The sequence below is a fragment of the Bidens hawaiensis genome, unplaced genomic scaffold (assembly GCF_021521415.1).
Source record: "Bidens hawaiensis isolate Kalapana, Puna unplaced genomic scaffold, B.hawaiensis_p1.1 tig00000536_1, whole genome shotgun sequence".
Taxonomy (NCBI): domain Eukaryota; kingdom Viridiplantae; phylum Streptophyta; class Magnoliopsida; order Asterales; family Asteraceae; genus Bidens; species Bidens hawaiensis.
In genome coordinates this window covers 2,123,448-2,146,965 of record NW_027491034.1, presented here as the reverse complement: position 1 = coordinate 2,146,965, position 23,518 = coordinate 2,123,448, and positions in this window count along the sequence as shown.

Here is a 23,518-nt window from a genome sequence, read left to right as displayed (position 1 = left end):
CCAAACTTAAGGGGTTAAAGTTAGAAAAACTCAATGTGGGGCTATAATTCTGTCAAGAACTAAGTCCTAAACACCATGTATGAAGGCATGTAAGACCGAACTACGTGGCTAGTAAGTCCAGTGTTCAACCTTTAAGTTTTAAAATTATAAATATGTCTTCAAGTTGTTTAACAAAATTCTGCATTACATGTTTTGACCAAACATTAGGGGTTGAAATCAAGTTGGGGCGATCTAAAGAAAGCTAAATAAGCTTTGAGAATAGATAAAAGGCTAGTCAATATGATCACAAGTTGTGATCTTTCCAAAAATAAGTTAAATTGTTTAACAATTGAATTATGATCTCATTTCACCAAAATGTATAAGCTTTTCATCCCCAAGTGTCAAATCTTATGTTATTTAAGTCAATAATAAGGCTCATAATGTTCTAATATGTTTATGTGCCTAAAACTGTTAAAAATTTGCATATTTTGCTTATCGAGCATGATTTACTTTACATTCAAGCATCAAAGTATTCATCAAGCATTATTTAAGTATTTCGAGAAAAGGTGTTCTATACTCGAGCATAAATTTGACTTTTTGTTGTTCAAGCACGATAAACTTTGCTTATGAGCAAGGTGTTAGAAATTTGCACATACTTTATTTATTAATTGATGTGAGCATGCTTTGTGTATTTTAGTTTATTCTAAGTCATTTATATCGGGGACTTTACTATTCAAGAGCAAGATAGCTTGCTTGGAATCTAATACTTAGCATTTTTGCTTGTGATTTGCTTATCGAGCATCCTTGTATCTCCAAGCATGCTAGCTTTATTTTATATTTAGTTTGTTTTCTTAACTTAAGTTAGATTGAGTCTGCTTGATATAATTTCCCGAGCAAGCTTTGCTTTCTTGTGATCTTGATTTCAAACATACTTTATTTTAATCTTGCTTGGAATTATTCTCAAGAATGGTTATTATTTGATATTTTTGGTAGTTCATTTATTTTGAAATTTTGCTTGTACTAAACGACAAAATACTTGAAACCAAGCATATAGACAAAACCATAAAGTATAAAAGGTGGGCTTAAACATATTTGCCAAACACTTTTCCCTCTCTCTACACATTTCGTCTGCGCGTGCCCTAAAATCTCAAAGTACTTTCTCAATCTACACTTGTTGTTTACTTTCATTGATTCCGACTTGGTTAGTCATTTTTACTATGATTTCCGACACCTTTTATCTAGATTTAGGGTTTCAATTTTGATTTTTACTTACCGGTTTGTGTTTTTCAATTGTCTAGGATACAGGTTACTGGAAGACATAATCTTTCTCTCATCTTTAATTTTTATTGTTAATTACTCCATTTCATATATTAATTCATATTTGCATGTTGATTTCTATTTACAAAATATCATGGCCTATAAATTCGAAAATAGGCACAATATGTGTCTTTGTTAGAAGTAACTGCTGAAAATCAAGAGTTGTTCCAGATGATCATATGGCTGCAATTATCAAATCTAAACTTTGTTCTCACAGCCAATTCCACCAATGACAGAAAAACTATTAATGACTTCCAGTCCACAGCGGAATACATTAAAGACTTCCAGTCCACAGCGGAATACATTAAAGACATTAATGGGGAAATAATTGAAGCAACTATTCAGAGCAGAGAGATAAAGAACACTAAAGCCATGATAAGAACAAGATTACAACTCAATGATGGCCATCCAGAATAGTTATTGTATTCTTAAAGGCACTTAATGAGAAATTTCCAAGAGACTATGGGTTACCAAGGCATCATTCATGAAGGACGGTTAAAAAAGGGGATGTTTCCTTTACATTTCAGGTTTCTAATTCATCATATTATACAAAGCATGCCATTTAGAAGAAGTAGCTGGGCCTTGATGAGTAAGGAGATTGCATCTGCAATAGTTGCAGTTGCATACAGACAGCCATTTAGTTTCTCAAAGATGATATTTTGAGGGATGAAGTCCAATGCTCTAAAAGGGATAAGTTTGTAGTTTATCTCAGGTTCTTGCAGATCATTATTGATGCTGAGCTTCCATACATAGCAAGATTGGGTGAGGTTCTACACCTTCAAAACCCCAATGTCTATAGAAAAATCAAGAGCTTGGCTCCCACAAGCAACTTCAATCATTAAGTTGAATATGATGGACTACCATGGCTGATGGATCCAAAATTAATTATTATGTAGGTCTCTGCGCCTCTTGAGCCAGAGGTTGTGGATGATAGTGATGAGTCAAAAAGTGATGATAGTGATTCTGATAGTGAAGATGGAGATTCTGGTGATTTGGGTGGAAATATAGAAGTGGAAAATCTTAAAGAGGTTATTAAGTACATAGTGCACGATGTTACTGAACTAGAGCATGTTATTACTCCTCCCCAATCTCCTATATAAGAAGAAGTTGTTACCCCAGTTCGATCTCCTTTGCATGAATAATTTTATTTTTCTCTTATTCATTCTCCAGTTCATGAGCTAATTCAAGAACCAACACCAGTTCAAGCACAAGCTTTTCATGAGAGAGACACTGTCTCTCCGCCTCAAGTTGAATAGGAGAATTTATATCCCCATGCTAAAACCTATTCTGAAATGTAAGCAAGGATTCTAATGCTTCAAATGGAGAATTGAAAATTAAAGGATGTAAATGAAGACTTACACACTAGACTAGCAGCGGCCCTAGCTGAGATTGAAAACCTGAAGTTACATGGTGTAGAGGTTTAGAAGACCTCAGATGCACCAAAAAAGAAGGAGAGTAAGTCTGCTATGGACCTTATTGGTGAATTCTATAGCGAGTCTAGTGATGATGATAATAAGGCTGCTGATGTTGTCGATAATATTGTGTTTGAGTTTGATCATAATAATGAAAATGATGTAGATGAAATTCTTAATTCTGTAGAGACAAAAGCCATGAGATAGGTTATATGGATGAGGAGTTAAGGGACTTATATAAAGATGTTGACAGTCTAAAAGTGAAAAGAGAACTAACTGTCCGAGCCTACTAAGCCTAATCCACGGTTTGAAAGTGAAAAGGAAGATGAAGAAGCCTTAAAAAGAAGAAAAGCTAAGGGTAAAGCCCCTATGACTAAAAAGAATCCAGAAGAAGTTATTATGCCATTTGTACCTACATCAGGGTATAAATTCCTTGATGTAGATGAATTCGAAACAAGAACAAGAGAAGTAATGAAGAAAATATTAAAGAAAATGAAAGATAAAGAGCTATTGTACTTCTTTTGACAAAAAAAAAAGAGTTGGATGAACAAAGAGTTTTTCTTGAACAAGCCAACTTGGCTAGGAAGTTGAGACTTGAAGCTGAAGTGATGGGTGAAGAAGAGATCCCACAGGAGGTGATAGAATCTTTGATAGATTCAAAAAAGGGAGAAAAGAGAAAGTTTGTTGAAGAGTTTGAGTATGAACAAAGGGAGTGGCAAGGGGAGATGGTACATTATGCAATAAAGAAAAGAGAACTAAAATGTCCGAGCCTACTAAGCCTACTTCCATAACACCAGTGACTGAACCTGAAAAGGAACCATCACCAGCAGCATAAAGTATTCATTGTTAGTACATGAAATGTGACAAGTGCCGAGAGTTAAACCGACATGTCGTTTAGTTTTAGTAATTAGGTCTTGATAAGTGTTTAGAATATTATATGTCTTGGTAATTAGTAATAGAGGCTCATTCGTTATACCATACAATGCATGGGATATGAATGGGACATGCATATGTAACAACTATAAAAATAGGGCTATTTTGTTTTTTAAGCATTTTAGTCTTTAACATGCGGCCCGTTCGTCGGTTTGAACGAATTAACGAGTTTAGGCTTGTAACGGGCCCTTTTTCTAAATCCATTTATCCTTTATTCTTTTATTATTATATTTAATCATTTTAACTTATAAGTTTCTGTTTCGAAACCATACATTTATATATTCAATTTTTGAGAAGTAACTCATTTCCATAAATGCCCTTTCGTTATGTTTTTAACAAAAACTCACTTTTAGTCATATAGCATGTTATGACCTGTTATAATAAATAAAAATAGATTGTTTTGAAATTTCATGGGTTTGGAAAGGTTGTTCATGGTTGCATTTTCACTAACGGGCCCGGTTTTGGCCCGTTTAGGTTCTAGTCCGGTTTAAAAATTTATGTTTCATGAAATACAGTTTCGGGTCAAATTATAATTCTTCAAAATGTTCTATTTAGGGCTGCAAAAGATGTTATAATATTACTTAAGTTGCAGGACTCGTTTCTTAGTTAAACGAGTTACCAAGGTGTTCGTTTTAATGCATATCTTCATCTCCCCAAAAATCTCCTGCAACTTGATTTAATCCCTTTCAACTCCAATCATAAGACAAACATGCAATATTCAGCAAAATTCATTCTCTTCTCCCCTATTGAAGAAACTGAAGTTACAGCCAAGAACAAGAGAATCGGGTACCGTAATTTTCTTTGATCAGTCTCTATTCAATGCGATTGTAATCCTTCCTCTAATTCCATTGTTTGTATAAAAATCCGACCCTAATATACCCACTGCTGCTCATGAATTTCTTCCAAGAAACTGATGGACTACTCTCTGTGAACCCTTAAATCGCCTAAGGTATCCACACTCGTGTATTTAGCAATCTATTAAGCTTGTCCAATATTTACATATATATATATATATATATATAAAATAGTTGGTGATTTCTATAAACATAACAATATACTAAAATATTACAAGACATTATAATATCTTCAAATCTCCAAAAATCCCTATACCCTATCAAAACAATCGACATCCTCTGCCTCTATTCTTCATCGATCATTCTCTGTCCCAATCAGTTTCGCAAAGGGGCCATTTTCCTAAGTCCCCGTTTTCTTCATATTTTATAACTTATATTTGTCAATTTTAACTTAAAAGTTTCTGTTCTTATATTTTATAAAACCTTTTGTTCGGTTCGCGTCGGTTTATCCATAAGCCGCATTTAATAAACTATCCTTGGTAAATGAAGGTGTTACGAGTTATAAAAATACTATATATCATTATTATAAGATGTTTTAAGTATATTTTCTGGAAAAATGTGTATTTTATATTTTTGAAATAAATAAGACTTATATATGCTGGTTCATTGTCGGTTTTAAGCGGTTTTAAGCGAAACAAGCGTCTAGGTTCGTAAGCGAGTTTCTTATCCTAAAGTCCTAAACATCTATAACTTGTTTTTATTCAAAAAAATCATATATGTTTCTTTTTGATAAAGTATTTGTATGTAAACACAATTTACGGATATAACCCACCCAAGTTTTGTTCCAAAAATACCCTTTTAGCTATATAACCAACATAAACTCAGGTTTTGATCATCAAATCAGTTATGCTCTGCTATAATATAATAAAACAAGTTGTAATGTTATATCTTGGTTCATAAAACGACTAGGGCTTCGGTTAATGTTGCTGGTTGGGTATTTGTAGGCATGGGTTCCATCCGCTGAAATCCCCAACGAATGGCATTTATTCGCTTACATCCTAACTATCTACTTAATTAATGGCACGTAAGCCAACACACCAAGCGTATGGCCTACAAAACTCATCGCACACTTACACATCAAACGTATGGACAAAACATATTCATTCGCCTACAGGCCATGCGAATGGCATTTCCATAATTACAAAATCAAACCCTAAAACTATTACATTTGAGCAAAGCATATTACAAAGACCAAGACGACACATTAACTCACTAACAATTATGAAGGTGAAATTACTAATGAAATACAGATCCAGATCTTCCCCCAAACACTCCAAAAACCAGGTCCAACTAGTAGTTGCCTAAGCCTCCACCAATGAGAATGCTACAAGATAAATTCCAATATTTTCATCAATTCTAGCAACTGTAAAATCTGCTCTAGAAAGGGCCCTTTAATAAAATGCCCAACAAGACCCAGTAGATCTCTACCACCAAGCTTAAACCCTTCCTTTAGTGCACCAAAGCAAATATATATTCTCATGAACTGCCTTGTGGGACTACTAGGGTTGCAACAAGGTTTTAACATCTAGTTTCACTATTGTACCTGGATTAGATCTAACAAGATCTTTAGTGTAATCCCTTAGATTCCCATATTGAGCCTTAAAGTCTCCGGGTACCTTCTTTTCAACCATGTTCTTAGCCATACGCATATGATATGGGGTAATTTGCACCTGATATTTCATTGTCAATTCTTCTGCCAGATTTCTTGGCTTAGTGGTTAATTGTAACATTTCACATGAATAGAAAATAAAAGAATCCAATTACAATTTAATTGCTTTTAATGGTTAGTTCAATTTCCCTGGCCAACCAATTTATGATGCATAAGCTCACATCTCTTGTTTGCAGACAAGTGTGCTCCTTAAAGTATGTTTTGACAGTCCAACTACCCTTATTTCTAACATGTGATATGTTTAAAATCCAAGGGCATGCTAGTTCCTGGTCCTTCTTTTTAGGTGTAGATTTTACAATTTTTCTCTTTGATGTATCCACTTTCTTGGTTCCACTTGAAGATGCTACAGATCTATCCTTGGAAGTCCCAACTTTTTTTGTCCCGTCCTTTGTACTCTCACACCTAACGTGGCTTGGGTCCACACCTAAACAAATCACCTTATATCTAAGATTATCATTTAGCTTAACATGTAATTTTCTTCTTGAGTCAATTGCATATTGTTTGACCAACCACTTTATGAAATTGTTATATGTAAAAGTTTGGCCAATGTAAAAGGGGGAATTCACATATTGTGTACCTTAATTTTTTCTTCCTACTTAACCTAAGAGTTTGTTGCAATGGTGTCTCATCACCACTAATACTATCAAACTCCTCTAAATCAACCTAATTTAAATTTTCATCTCCAACATCTTCTTCATTTTCATCACTTATGTCAAAGTCCACAACAACCCTAAATTCATCCATAGCTACATTCACATCTATATCATCATCTAAGTAATTTTCATCTATTATGTAATTAGAATCTGCACTCTCATCACCCCTCTCTTCCCTACCAACATCACCCCTCCCTTTACTACCAACATCAGCCCTCTCCTCACAACCAACATCATCCCCCTTATCACCCCCATTATATGACCCCTCATTACTCCAATCATCATCCCCCATATCACCCCCATCGCCTAACCTTTCAACAGCCTTCTCAACAATACTCTCATCACTACTAAATTGATAATCATCTCATCCAACATTCAAATCTTCAACATTCCCACTCTAACATCATTGTTTCCCTTTCTAACATTTAGTTTTTTCCTAGGATGTGTTTTGAAATGTTTAATATATACCTAAATAACTCTAGTATTTTGAATATGTTCAAGCATTTCAATAACATCCCTATCACTACCCAATGGTCTTTAACCAATATCTAAGTCTACTTCATGGACTAATGGTATGCTACGACATCTCCTTCTAAATAACCTAGTTATTCTACCATAGTATTTAGACTAGTCACTAAAAAAATACTCAAAATGCATCTTATCAATAAAGTCAACATGACCAAATTGTATCTTCTGCCTCCTGGAGCATTGTTAATTTTGCCATCATGGTGAACTTCTAGTGTAAACTGGTATCATTTGTTTGCTGTAAATTCAATGTAAAATAACATATTAGGATTGAAGAAAAAGATTAAACAACAAGATGGTTGAACAATAATTTGATTTAACTAAACATATTCAATAGCGTGTTCGAAGTTTGAAGATTCATGTCGAACAACCCACAATTTAGCCATATTTGGGGAACCAATGACCAGATTGCTAAATTGTTTGAAGATTCAATGATCGATGAAAATGTTGTAAAAGTAGGGTTCCAAGGCCGAGTACTCGCTACAATGTATGTCACCGAGGAGAGTTTCTTCAGCTCTGCCTAGTTACTAAGAATTGATCAAAGGTGGTCAACCACAACCAGAATCACATCTAGTCAGTCAACTTGGCCCGATTTTGACTTAAAAAATAAAACATCATTCAAATTTCTATAATATTAAAAATGTCGCTTTTTTAGTTAACAATTAGCAAATATTTTAGTATTTAAAAATGTGTCTCTCTTATGTAGATTGATATTCACTTATTTTGTTATAAATATTAGTATACTTATAATATTTGACATATATATAATATAAAACAAATATTTTTTTATATTTACCAATTCCGAGTACACCCAACTCCCGAGTTGGTCGCATAGGGTCCGCCTAATGACTTTTGCAACCTTGGATCGATCGATGAGCGATGGTTAGGAACTATGAGAATCGATTAGCAGTGTTAAGAATTTTGATAATTAGGGATGGTTAGGGCTTACGAAGGAATAAAAAGGGGGAAGACCAGGAGAGAAAAAAGAAAAGAAAGTAAACAAATAATAATGAAATGACCCAAATATTCCTTCTGGCAGACGTGTTCTCTTGCAGCTTCAAGGGTAGTATTTTGTTGTTTACAATATGCTTCACGGTCCTTAGCAGCCACAACTTGTCAGCATCCTTGAGTTTCCACTTAGCAGTATTGGCTTCTAAGCGATACTCCTCGGCCTCCTTCTTCGATTCTTCAACCCCATTCTCCATGTTTCCCTACCCCCCCCCCCCATGGTCATCCATTCCTGGTATATTTCTTTCTTAGATGACACGGCAAGCTCAAATCTAGGACGTCCGCACTGGTGTGCTTGCTCCACAGGAGGAATACTTTGGCTTAGAAATTTGTGGCAAACATCATTATCAGAAAATCGAGAGCCTTGTACCAAAGACCAATGCGGGCAGTGGATCCGTGAATCTTCTTACGGATTTGGACGCCCAAAGAATTCCTCTGAATCTCTTCCTTCTTGAACGTTTGGAGATGAATGCAGAGGTTCCTTGGCTAAATTATTAGAACCCTCCTCACTTTCAAGAAAGATAGGTGAAGAGCGTGGAGAAATGAGTGGTTATTCTTGATCGTGGACTTGCAGGTCAGGATAGGAAACATTTCCTTTATCAATAGGGCCTTGATCATATGTTTTTCCTTTGCAAGGAGAAAAGTCAACAGCTTGCACTATCTTAAGTGGCGGAGAAAGTTCTCATATTGGAAGGATCTAAAAATACATAATATACAATTAAATTTCCAAAAAAAGTATGGAAGAGATTGTGTAGGTTCCCAGCCGGATCTACACAGGAATATCTCGTAACACGAGGGTGCGGAATCCCCACGTAATACGATACGAGTGTAAGATATATAATACGTTGAGACGATACACAAACACACGTTACAATACTAATAAACACGTTGTATTGCAACTCTTCAACACATGATCTCGAATATCACTTACACGTACTGCCCTTCCAAAACCTTTTCCTAAACAAGCCGATGTTAGGCATATATAGGCCTCGACAACTTCGCCTAACAGACTAGGCGAAGTTGTCTTAACTTCGCTTGTCCACAAGTTCGCTTACATCAGGCAAACTTGTGTGACACCATATCTAAAACCAAAACAAACAATCTAACACGATTACAGACACATACAAAACACTAAATACTGAACTACTGACATTATGCACCAACAGACTCCCCCTTGGCAGTAGCTTCATATCTCTATCTTCAATCTCGTGTCTAGTAATCCCAAAATCTCGTGTCAGCCGTCTTCAAGCATGAACGCCCTGTCTGACACACACAGAGACCACCCTCTGGTATTTCTTGGCTTCATCTTTCCACGCAGGAATATATAATATCTTTTTATCGTTTAGCACCTGCAAGTCAGCTTGAGACAAATTTACCAAGTGCATGGGATCATACACTCTCAGAATCTCTTGTTCGTCTTCATCTTCCATAACCGCTTCAGCTGTTTGGCTATCAACATACCACCACATTAGATTCTTTAAGACATCCTTGGGCATTATCTTCATCGCGCTTCTTTTAAACACCGAACCGGCTTATATTTCATCACCATCCAAGATTTTCCATCAGCTCGCATTCCTCTTTCCTTATCTTCAACCAGCTTCCCTTTCTGCGGCTTTAACAATTCAAACTTCTTCTCTTTCACACTTTCTTTCCACACAATCTTCCCAATTATTCTGGCCATATTATCATCACTTCTATTAATCAACCCCAATTTTGCCAAATCCTTCACCTCACACTCAGGCAAGGTATTGAGAGATCTCAACATCCTCTTAAAATACTGAATCCCATCAAAGCGTTTAATCACTAATAATCTCAACTGCTCATCATGCAGCCAACATATAATACCCTTCTTCGACTCAGCATACCCTTTGATATTGTATCTTTTCTTGAACATGGATGGAACCGCTGGCTTCTTTGTCTTTTCAAACCACTGAGCGTAGCCTTCTTTCCATCTCGGCTGCTCTTCCCACTCAGACTCATCCGTCACATTCATATCTTGACTCACATATACTTTGTCAACGCCTGGAATATCATGTTCTACACTGTCATCCAAAATCTCACCCTCTTCAGTCTCACTATCGATCACAATCTGTTCACCTATCTTTTCAATCTCTTCAACAGGTAACACTTCGTCATCACCCACATCATCATCACCTAACGTTTCCTCATCATCCACAACCACAACATCTTCACCACCTGATCCACCTGCTGTACCAGTTGACTCCCCCTGAGATGTGGAAGTCCCAAGAGTTTGTTCAGTTCTTGGCAACTCACCACCTGCACCTTTCGATGCATTGGGATCATCGTCTCTATCATGACTTTTCTTTGCTCTTAACTCATCGCCCTTGCAGCTCGTCTTTCCCTGAGATGCTAAGAACTGCTTTAGAGCATCAAAAAGTTTACCGTGTTCAACAAGGAGGGACGATTGGATTTGATTTTTTGCTACAAGGCGCTGGATAGCTTGTGTCTGGATTAGATTTATTCTCGACTGTTCAACAACCACCCTTTCAAGAGCCGCTATCCTTTCAGAATCAGGCAAGGTAGCATCAAAATCAAAGCGCATCTGAGAAACGTCTTGAGCATAAGGTGGAGGTATTCCCAAACTGAAAGGAATACCAGAAGCAGGCTGAATAGTAACCGCGGGTGGTATTGTGACAGATAACCCCGCAGTAGCTACCAACGTCGACTCAACAAATCTTGCAACAACCTCCGATGGAGTAAGAGTAGGAGGTGGCATGGAAACTATCTCCGGAGCTGAAAACTGAAACGTGGTTGGTGGAATACCAAAGGATGATGATGTCACCACGGGAACACTGGAGGTGATCGGTACTGTTACAGTCATCGAAGCCGGAACCATGGTCATACCAGATAACGAGGGTGGAGAGAAACGAACCACCCTTGAGCTTTCACCAGCTCCCGAACCCTCACCAGTTCTGGCCCTCTTTTATCGACGTATCAACCGGTCTAACTCCTCCTCGAAGTTAGATTCACTGTCATCTGATTCTTTCTTTCTCTTACTGTGTATTCTTTCTTGTGTGACCAGAATCTGTCGTGCTTCAGCGATATCGTCAGCGGAGGAGTCAGAGTCGGTTCTCTCAGAATCTGCTACAGACGTAGCGACCATCGAAACATTCACACCAGATGCCTCAGCTTCTGGTGCTTGAACCTCTGCAGCTGGATCAATCTGCTCCATATCAAAGAACCCTTGGCCACCAAAAGCAGCTTCAAGATCTACCTGTTCCTCTGGAGCTACAACAGGATCAGCAGGCAAAGCTTGCTGTACCACCGGTGGTGGTTGAGGAACATCAGCCTGTTGAGGTGTCGGGTCCCGAAATTCATCTCCAAAAGGAGCAAGATAGGAAGGGTTCACCAAATAACCAAACAATGGAGTGTGCCGCGGACGAAGCTCTGGTTTGCTACGTGCGCTTGACGACCAACATTGCGCAAAGATCCTCTTACTTACACTCTCAACATAATGGATGGGACGTCGTTGAGGTAGTGTAGGTGCTACATGATTCAAAATCATTTGTAAGAATCTGGGTTACATTAAAAATCTTTCACGAGCGACCGCGCGTCTCTGACGATCGATTTCATAAAACACTATCTGACTGAAGCTGTAGGGCTTGTTGTAAGTCAGGGCTGTCATAGCAGACTGCATCGTTGCCCCCATACCGTCATTACTAGCTTTACGACCTGACATGTACACAATCATCACATGCATCAGAAAACGCCACTGATCCAGCAAGAATCCCTTTCGCCTTTGAGTGTCACCCAAAGGACCCGAATAGCCCATACGTAAAAATGCACCATCTCTGAATGGAGCTGAAAAATCTGTAGGATCATCTGTAGTTTCAGTCCCGAACTGCAAGGCGACTCTGATCTGATCTGCTGAGAACTGCACCTCCTGATTGTTCACTGTGGCGCGCATAACCGGAGGCTCAACTCTACAGTCATATTCTACCGTTTGCCAGAAATCTTTTATATTCGGTAGAGAAATGGGGAGAATTGTAGCGATGGCATGAAAATTTTGTGAGCGAACGAGGAAGGAGATGATCTCGCGAAAATCATCGATACCACTGGCATCCGGATCCAAAGTAATGTACATGTTGTGACCCGGAAAGAACTGTCGGTTGTTGTCACCACCTTCGTCACCACCAGCACCACCAGCTCCTGCTACAGCAGCCATATCTGTACAACAAACGGTCTAAGTTAGAACATCGATAAAGCAGATCATAACTTCGCCTGTTACCATGAGCGAAGTTATGATAACATCTTATTTGCAGGCGAAGTTATCCATATGGCGAAGTTGAGTGCAACTTCGCCTTAACCCTAACTTCGCCTGAGAACAACCAGGCTAATTAATTAATTAAACATGAGCAGGCGAAGGTAAAACTAAGGCGAAATTGAATATAACTTCGCCTAATCCTTAACTTCACCCCTGAACAAACCAGACTTAATGAATTACAAGCTTGAGCAGGCGAAGTTAGACCTAGGGCGAAGTTGAGAACAACTTCGCCTAAACCCTAACTTCGCTTGAATATGAACCGGCATACACAGAGGTCCGATCATGGTTTTGTGTGGTGTATTTGAGAATGAAAAGATGTTTCTTTCGAGATCTAGAAGATCAAATTAGTTACAAACATGTTATAACCAGAACGTTTATCGAGTGTTTGAAAGTTAGCACACACTATGTCACAAATCGAATCACCAAGTCCTCTGATTAACACCATTAGTATGAATTACATGTTATACCAATCCAACACACCTTTAACACGGATTGGAAGCAGAAAATAACGAGGTTCGATTCGAGTTTTAAGTTCACCGAGGGTTAGAAGATGATAAGTTCGCCGGAGTGTTTGAAAAGTTTAAGTGTTTGCCCAAGAAGACACCTTATATAGGGTTGAAAATACTCAGGCGAAGTTAAGGTTAACTTCGCTTACCCTTAACTTCGCCCCTGCACAACTTCGCCTACTATTAAGTTCGCCTAAAGTGTACTCGGAAGCAAAGTGTGCTCGGAAAACAAGGTGTACTCAGAAAACAAAGTGTGCTCGGAAGTAAAGTCTACTCGGAAAGCAAAACACTTGTATTTTCCAATTTTTAACTAGCACAAAGTGTACCCGGAAGCACTTTCCTAGCACAAAGTGTACCCGGAAGCACTTTCCTAGCACAAAGTGTACCTGGAAATCAAAACACTTGTGATTTTTCAATTTTCAACTAGCACAAAGTGTGCTCGGAAGTAAAGTTTACTCGGAAAGCAAAACACTTGTATTTTTCAATTTTTAACTAGCACAAAGTGTACCCGGAAGCACTTTCCAAGCACAAAGTGTACCCGGAAATCAAAACACTTGTGATTTTTCAATTTTCAACTAGCACAAAGTGTGGTCGGAAGTACAAGTGTGCTCGGATTACTTAGTGCTCGGAAACAAAGTGTGCTCGGATTCCTTAGTGCTTTTTCATTTTCTTTCACATAACACCAAGCATGCTCGGGAGCAAAAGTGTGCTCGGGAGCAAAAGTGTGCTCGGTAGCAAGGGTGTGCTCTGGAGTACTTGTGATTTTTCATGTTCTTTCACTTAACACCAAGCATGCTCGGGAGCAAAAGTGTGCTCGGGAGCAAAAGTGTGCTCGGGAGCAAGGGTGTGCTCGGGAGTACTTGTGATTTTTCATGTTCTTTCACTTAACACCAAGCATGCTCGGGAGCAAAAGTGTGCTCGGGAGCAAAAGTGTGCTCGGTAGCAAGGGTGTGCTCGGGGGTACTTGTGATTTTTCATTTTCTTTCACTTAACACCAAGCATGGACAACTTCGCCTCTTTACCTTAACACAAGTTCGCCTAACTTAATTTACAAAACAGGACCTTATAAATTTGATCAAAGTGCAACTGTCTTTTAAAATTCTCCGCTAAAGATTTAAACTTTACGATCAAAGAACCAAGTAACCAAGTTTTAAACCACAAAACAAAATATGCAAAGAAAATTTTAGTAATTAAATAAACGGGATCAAATTTCAGTCTAGACGGGGACCAGCATGTTTTAGAAAAGATCCGAACAGGAATCATACTAATTAAGTGGCTATCACATAGATCCATGTTCAGCGGTATTATGACATAAGGAAACAGGTTGTAAGCTGGTATAAAACTTAGTATGGTTTTCATCGCTTCTGTGATACGGATTAGGTTCAGTTAAGCTCAAAATTTAGATGGACATCACATGAGAGATTGTGATGCCTCCTATCTATTCTCAAAGCGTATTTGGCTTTCCCCAAGTCACCCCGAGTTGACCTCGACCCGTAGTGTCTGATTAAACAGTAAGTACATATCGATCTTTAGAGTCTTCTTCCTGGTCTCTTTAATGTTAATAAAGACATTAACACAGCTTGATCTTTTAGACAACTGCAAGTCCTGAATCTGGATCACTGCAGGTACTTGACACTATCTTCTCGGGAATCAGAACACTCACGGGCTCGTGTATGACTGGATAATCACTTTTTTGCCTATCATTTGGAAAGATGTATATGGAGACATGCACAACACAAAATGATTCTCCACATTAAATCGAGGAGATTTAGTTTGTATCACTTCTACTTTTACGCACCATATAAAGCTACCATAACTTACAATGGCTGTTCTAGAGTCTTTTAGGCTTAATAACTTCACTAGTTAAGCACACAGAATTAGTTTTTCTATCACTTTCCAAGGTTGGATAAATTTTCTTTTAAACATTGTATTGAAACTTCTTACGAAGTTATAGACTTGAAGAATTATATCATCTCCCACAAAAAAAATTTTAAATTCTATCGCCCCGATCAAGTCAAAGTCTTCAGGTAAACGGCTATCCTAAAGATCCAATGGATCAGCTGGACCGACCACATACAAGTATGTGTCCTTCTAACTAAGTATGAACGACTATTTTTCAGCGAAAGAATAAAAACCCATCATAAACCGCCCTGGTCACTTTCAGTCATCTGGTTAATGGCTATCCTCATAATCTACTAGTAGAAGTAAGGACCAAACATATCCGAGGATGTGTCCTTCAAACTGAAGCAACCGACTTAATTCTAAGCGGTAGTGATTTTTATTTTTTTTTTAATAAAAACGAAAAACAAGGTTACTCTGGATTGATCATCCCATTTAGCTCAACCAGATTTTGAAAACGGGATCGGTCAAACGCTTTAGTAAAAAGATCGGCGAAATTATCCAACGAATCAACCTTTTCAAGCACAATTAATTTCTTCTCAGCACAATCCCGTATAAAATGATGACGAATGTCAATATGTTTAGTTTTGCTGTGTTTGATGGGATTGTTAGTTACTGAGATTGCAGCAGTGTTATCAATGCAAATAGGAGTTTGAGTGAAATCAGACCGTAATCGCGCAATTGCTGTTGTATCCAAAGAACCTGGGAGCAGCAGTTCGATGCTGCCATGTACTCTGCTTCACAGGTGGAAATGGCTACCGAGGTCTGATTTTTGCACTGCCACGACACCAATCTTCCTCCCAGAAACTGACATCCACCGGTTGTTGACTTCCTGTTCTGATTGCAACCTCCATTGTCAGAATCTGTGTAAGAGACCAAATCCAGTTCTCCCCCTTTCGTGTACCACAATCCCAACTTAGGCTTGCCTTTGAGATACCGCAATATTTTCTTCACTCCCTTAATGTGAGATTCCTTCGGGCTTGCCTGAAAACGAGCACAAAGACAAACTGCAAACATAATATCAGGTCTAGATGCAGTTAAATACATTAAAGAACCTATGATTGCTCGATATTGGGTGGGGTCCACGTCTTCATCACTGTCAGAATCAGCACCCAATTTGTAGTTGACGCAAACTGGAGTATCAAATGGGGTGCTATCTTCCATCTTGAAGCGTTTGAGGACATCATGGACATATTTTGTTTGATGAATAAACATCCCATCTTTCTTCTGATCAACCTGCAATCCCAAAAAGAAAGTTAATTCGCCCATGGCGCTCATTTCAAACCTATTTTTCATGACTGCTTCAAATTCCTGACACATGGTGACTTTTGATGCAGCAAAAATGATGTCGTCCACATAGACTTGAACTAGTAGAAGATCTCCCCCTTTTCTCTTGACAAACAACGTGCTATCGATCTTTCCTCTTTCGAACCCATTCTCAAGCAAATAATCGGACAAGGTTGCGTACCAGGCACGAGGTGCCTGATGTAGCCCATATAAAGCTTTACTCAGTTTGTACACATGATCAGGGAAATCAGTGTCAGGGAATCCCGGAGGTTTTTCAACATACACCACCTCATCGACTTTACCATTAAGAAAGGCACTTTTCACATCTAACTGGAACACCTTCATCTCTTTGTGTGCAGCAAATGCCAAGAATAGTCGAATTGCCTCCAATCTTGCCACAGGAGCAAACACTTCATTGTAGTCGATTCCTTCTTGCTGATTAAACCCTTTTACTACCAGCCTTGCCTTGTTCCGTATGATTATCCCTTTCTCATCTCTCTTACATTTAAAAACCCACTTTTTACCAATAGCATTTACATTCTTTGGTTTTTCAACTAATTTCCATACTTCCATCTTCTCGAACTGTGCTAACTCTTCTTGCATGGCTCCGACCCACGAGCTATCCTTTAGAGCCATTTAATAGTTCTTCGGTTCAATCTGGCTGATGAAGCAGGTGTACAAGCATTCATTTATGATACCCGTGTCTTTGATGCTTGCGTAAACACATGTGTGTTCATCCAAACTTCTTCTTGTTTGAACACCGTCAGACAGATTACCTATTACATTCTCCAAAGGGTGATTTTTGTTTGCAGTAGTCTGAACCGGACCAACTTCCAGATTGTTTTCTAAATTCGAAGAGAGTTCTTCTTCAGTAGAGCAAAATGGGTTGTAGAATTCTTCTTCAGTAGAGGCAGAAGGAGTATCAACGGCACTTGACGAGGAAGGTTGACTTTTATCGTATCGCGGACGTTGCACAAAATTTTCTTCCTCGTCATACAAAATCTGTGAAGCAATTTTCTCATCAACTTCTGCAAAATCCAAGTAAGGTATATTAAAAGATTTGAACAGTTTATCATAGTCGAAAGCTTCAGCGGGTCCCATGCTAGGTTTTGGTGATTTGTAACTCGTGATGTCAGTGTTACATACCACCTTAACCTTGTTGTTCGATAAATTAAAGACTCTTCTGTTGGGTGTCCCAACAACATATCCGACTAAAATACCTTCGTCGGCTTTCTCACCAAATTTTGAGTTTGTCTTTAATATCGTACATAGGGACCCGAAAGGTTCGAGACCATTCAAGTTTGGCTTTCTACCATGCATGAGTTTATAACAAGTTTTATTTAATCTTTTAACAGTTGAAACACGATTAAGGATATAACAGGCTGTGGCAATAGCTTCAGCCCCGAACACCACGGGAAGTTTAGAATCAGCCAGCATGGTTCTGGCTCCTTCAATTAGCGTTCTATTCTTCCTCTTAGCCACCCCATTTTGTTGCGGAGTATACGGGGCGCTGTACTAATGGTCTATCCCTTTCTGTAAGAAGAACATCTCCATCTGGTAGTTCTTGAACTCTGTACCATTATCACTCCTGATGTACTTAACCTTTCTCCCAACAATATTTTCAACCTTGGTAATCAAGTTAATTACCAACTGAACCGTCTCATCTTTTGCCTTCAGAAAGTATACCCAAGAGTATCGAGAGTAATCATCGGTTACTACCAAGCAGTATGACGTTCCACATAGACTCTTTACATTCACGGGACCAAAGAGATCCATGTGAAATAGGTATAGGGTGCTGACAATTGAGTTAACCTTCTTGGAGTGATGAGGTTTTTTGTGTTGCTTTCCCTTCTTGCACGATAAGCATTGATCTTCAAAGTTAAAATTCTTTAAGGGAACACCAAGCACCAGCCCATTCTTTACAATGTAATTCATTTTGCGAAGATGTATATGACCCATTCTTCGATGCCATAACTCTAACTCAGACTCAGTTGCCTTTGACAGAAGACATGATTCTTCTGTTGTCATCTCAGTTGACCTCATATCCATTACATACGTATTCTTTTCTCTTGGAGCTCTCATTACCACCCATGCCTCTGGTATCTTGAAACCAGGATAAAGGATGATTGCCTCGTTTTTAGTAAAATGCACCGTGTATTCTTTGTCACAAATCTGAGATACACTCAGCAAGTTATGCTTCAATTCTTCTACAAAATTCACCTTCCCTAACTTCATTTTTCCATTTGTCACAGTTCCAATACCACTGATTCTACCTCCACTATCTCCAGCGAAACTAACCCTACCACCTTGAACAGGTTTCCAGTCACGTAACAAATTCTTGTTACCAGTCATGTGCCTGGAACATCCACTGTCCACAACCCACAGATTGTTTACAGCCCTGTTCGACTGTTCCTGCACAATTAAAGAAAAAGATTAAAATCTGGGGACCTAAGACCTACTGGTCTTGGGTCGGTTAAATCTGTTGACTGGCATCCTGTACTTTGGTTGCCCAAAGTCAGTTTGAGGATGATTTCTGTAAGTTCTGAAAGGAAACCTTCTTGAGGATTGACTATGAGGCCATCCAAACCTTAGTGAATTAACTGAATTATAATTGTTGGTTTGGTAGTTAACTGAGGAAAAATGAGACCGATTTCTTTGAAATCTTGGATTAGTCCAATGTCTGAAATTTTGTGATTTCGCATTCTTACCAGTATAATAATTACTCTTTGTTTTATTCTGTGTTTTCGGAGGCCTCATACCTCTAAGGTTTCTCTGGTTTAGAGAACAATCAGCAATAAGGTGTCCTACTTGATTGCATCTGAAACAACTTATGTTTTCAACTTTCGTCTCAACAGTAGTTGCAAATGTCGAGGTTGCATTACTGCCTGTTTGTCGAACATATGGTGGGACAAACGGATTTAGTGAAGGTTTCTTTTCATCGGATTTAGGCTTATATTCCTCCCCACGTTTTAGTAACACTACCTCTTCTTTTATCTCACCCGATTCGGATGACTTGTCCGAATTTGATGAGACAGAGCTAGAAACAGAAACCTCAACAGTGGAAATTGGCTTACTCGTTTCGCTTTTATTAACTTCAGGTTCTTTAGTCAAAATTTTGACTGGAACTGTCTGACTAATCTCAATATCAGCAGATTTCTGATTACTAGGATTATAGGTATAGTTATTGTTATACGGTGGTGGAACTTCAGAAAATCCAATTCCCCCTTTGTTAACCGGGGAACGTTGAACACTTATGATGTGATCTAGCATAGCTGATAAATTTCTAAATTGTTCAATTTTTCTGTTTAGTTCCACCACTTTTACCTGGTAATCAGCTATCTGTTTATCTCTTTCAGCAATTAGTTTGGTTTTTTCTTCTAGCACTTCATAACTAAGATCAATTACTTGTATTTTATCAGCTAGACTGGCTTTAAGACTTCTGATATCCTTTTCACTAGCTTTTATTTTTACCGAGTAACTGTTTTCTCTAGTTTAAGTGTAGTGATGATCTTCTTTTAACGTTTTAAATTGTGCATCCAAACTAATAAACTGATCAGTTACTGTTTTCAATTGTTCAGGCAGATTTTCACATTGTATACAATGAAGTTCAGAACTTACCTCAGAGAACTGATCGTTCACTTCTGCCATATGTGCTTGATTTTCTCCCGTCTCCCTCTCACTTCCTCCAGTTTCGATGTTTACCAAATTTGCCCGTTCGAACACTTCCTCAACCTGTATATTCCAGTTGTATCCACCATTCTGTCTAGATACCATAGCCCTATTCTCACTACCACCCCCATTCTGTTGTGCAGGACTGTTCTGACTTCGTTCTACTCTCTCATTTGTACATTCCTTAGCAAAATGATCATTTTGTTGACAGTTGTAACATCGTACCTTTGATTTATCAAACTCTGGTCTTTCCCCAACGAACTTTCTACCCGTTTTCTTCATGAATCTCTTTACCCTTCTTACTATCATAGCCATTTGCCACTGCAGATCCATCTCTTCCAAATCATCAGCATCGATCTGATCATAGTCTTCATCCAACGTTGCAGGGTTGACTATTTTACCTTTGATGTAGTTCTCATAAGATGCAATGAAGGATGCATAGAGAGAAAACTGTTGTTCAGCTGATTTAACACTCATGGGCATCTGAGAGTAGTTGTAGCTCGGAACATTTGACGAGAAATTACCAGTTGTGGCTTGAGGTTTTGAAGGGTTACTACCTCCAGCTACGAAACATATGTCGCCATCCATATTGAGAGTCATATGACCATCTCGAGTTGAGTCTGAGTTTGATTCTCCCTTTGTGTAGTAGGCAGTGGATTCTGATTTTGAACTTGAACATGGAGCGACTTTCGCACCATACATTCCCGGATCCTGAACCTGATCAGTTGGTGTCTCCTTCCGAACCATGTTAAGTTCAAAATTTCGTAACTTATTCACTGCTGTTTCCAAATCAATATTGGCAAAGTCTTTATCCTCTCGCATCAAAACCGTGTACATTTCCCATTTCGGTGGAAGAGCATCAAGGAGTTTCTCTACTATCTCTTCTTCCTTGTATTAAATGGAGTAATTACTAAGTTCGGTCATCAAGTGATAATATCTGGTGATGATATCGTCAAGTGATTCATTTTTCAAATACTTGAATACAGAGAATTGGGTTTTTAGTAGCTTTGTCTTGGAAGCACGTATCCCCACATTACATTCATATCTATTTTCTAGAGCTTCCCATAGCTCTCTAGCGGTTTTGTACTTCTTGAAAGTATGAAGAATCTCTTGTGGAAGAGCCATTGTTATTGCTGCATGAGCTTTACTTTCTGCCTCATACATTTTCTTTTCCTCCACTTCCATCTTACTGTACTTCTTAATTTGATCACGACCTTCGAACAAGGATGTTGGTGGAATGTATCCATCTTGAATACAAACCCACATCTTAGCGTCTTGATACTTCACGTACTGTTCAAACCGATCTTTCCATGCAACGAAATCGGTACCCTTAAGCATTTTTGGAGCCTTAGTAGCTGAGCCGGCTTCAACCACCATTTTTACCAGTTCTGTAATGTTTATTGAAGTCATAGTTGAAAGAAACACGACTCGAAATAACAAGAAAGTATTTAATATTTAAACAGTGACCAGACAGCGAAGTTATGACAACTTCGCTTGTTAACTTCGCCTGATCCTAACTACGCTTATACTCAACTTCGCTTGTACTCAACTTCGCTTAAATTCCTAACTTCGCTGCTTACAATTTCACCTTCTCTATAACTTCGCCTTCTCTATAACTTCGCCTTCTCTTAACTTCGCCTTCTCTTAACTTCGCCTAAACCCTACAAACAGTGACGACAACTTCGCCTGATGAACAAAAGGTTTTTGCAGGTTTTAATTGGACGTATTGCGAGATATGCGAAGGTGTAATGGGTTATATTTGATGGTGGGAGATGGGTAAGACACAAAAACTAGGTATTTCAACGTAAACTCGTTCCGCGAATAGTCGAACGGAACAATCTTAACACCCGTGTGATAATCCCGAACCACACAATCACGAGCAAACGCTCTGATACCAATTGTAGGTTCCCAGCCGGATCTACACAGGAGTATCTCGTAACACGAGGGTGCAGAATCCCCACGTAATACGATACGAGCGTAAGATATATAATACGTTGAGACGATACACAAATACACGTTACAATACTAATAAACACGTTGTATTGCAACTCTTCAACACGTGATCTCGAATATCACTTACACGTACTGCCCTTCCAAAACCTTTTCCTAAACAAGCCGAAGTTAGGCATATATAGGCCTCGACAACTTCGCCTAACAGACTAGGCGAAGTTGTCTTAACTTCGCTTGTCCACAAGTTCGCTTACATCAGGCGAACTTGTGTGACACCATATCTAAAACAAAAACAAACAATCTAACACGATTACAGACACATACAAAACACTAAATACTGAACTACTGACATTATGCACCAACACATTGGAAATTTAATAACACCTTGCATAGCTTTGGAAGCGACACTTTGAATCCTATCACTAAGGTACATCTTCTTGGCTTTCTTGGCGGCTGAAGAATTAGTAGGATTCTTTGTTTCAGGTGCAGGTTCTTTCTCTGCGTGTACCTGAGCATCAAGATCAATGGTCTCGTGTTCAAATGCGGGTTGCTCATCATCACAGGTAAAAGCACCAGGGTTGGCTTAACTACCACCTGCAGCCTTGTTTGAAGCAGAACAATGTTTCCTTTTGCGGGCTAGATCTGTAATGACACGCACAAAACTCTCAAAATCAGTAGTATCTACAAATGTCCCTTATTCACGGGGTGATGACTCTTCACTAGATGTAAGCAGTATAATCACCTTGTCGGAAGTAAGGGCAGTCAAAGGACGAGGGTTTAAAATATCCTCACCTTTTGCATACATGGCCTCAGAAACCACAACATCTGGGCGAACGACACTAGGGAACAAAACGTTGTCCCGGGTCTGGTCAAGTATGGGCAACACCTTGGGATCACGTGGGCGGCGTTCCTTGAGACCCGGAACACGATCTAAAAGGGCACACACGATCGACCCCTCGCCTATAACAATGAAAGAAGTTATAAGAACAGAATGATGAAATAATAATATCTATGAAAATACTTACTTTCATCACGCTTTTGGTAAAAACGTTCTTCATTAAGGAACGACCATACACGACTCATCCCAACACGCACCATGACACCCTCATTGATAGCCTGCATCGGGGTCGAAATGCGGGTCATGCTGAGAAACCAGGGAAGATTAGCATATGGCACAAATGTCAGATCTGACAGTTTTTCATTGTGGGGGTGGCTGACCATCTGGATTGGAATGACGTCCTCACGAATCCAAAAGAGTTTTGTTCACCATTCATAGGCGTTTCGTGGTGGTTCTGTATCTATAGCCCCTTGCTTGTAGTTGCACATTTATAGCATCCTCCACGACCAGGCATTTTGTAAAATACTGAAAATTTGTCTACCGTGGGCACGAGGTTGTGAGCACGGCAGCAAATATCAAAAATGCCGGATCCACATAAGCCCGGACGGATACATATGTGAAAGATGGATTTCATTCCCTGTTAATGTATTCCCCAAAATTTTGGTAATAAGGAAGGTTTATTAGCATTAGATCCAGGTGCGGGAAACTCCGTTCCCATTCCGGAGCAAGGCCGT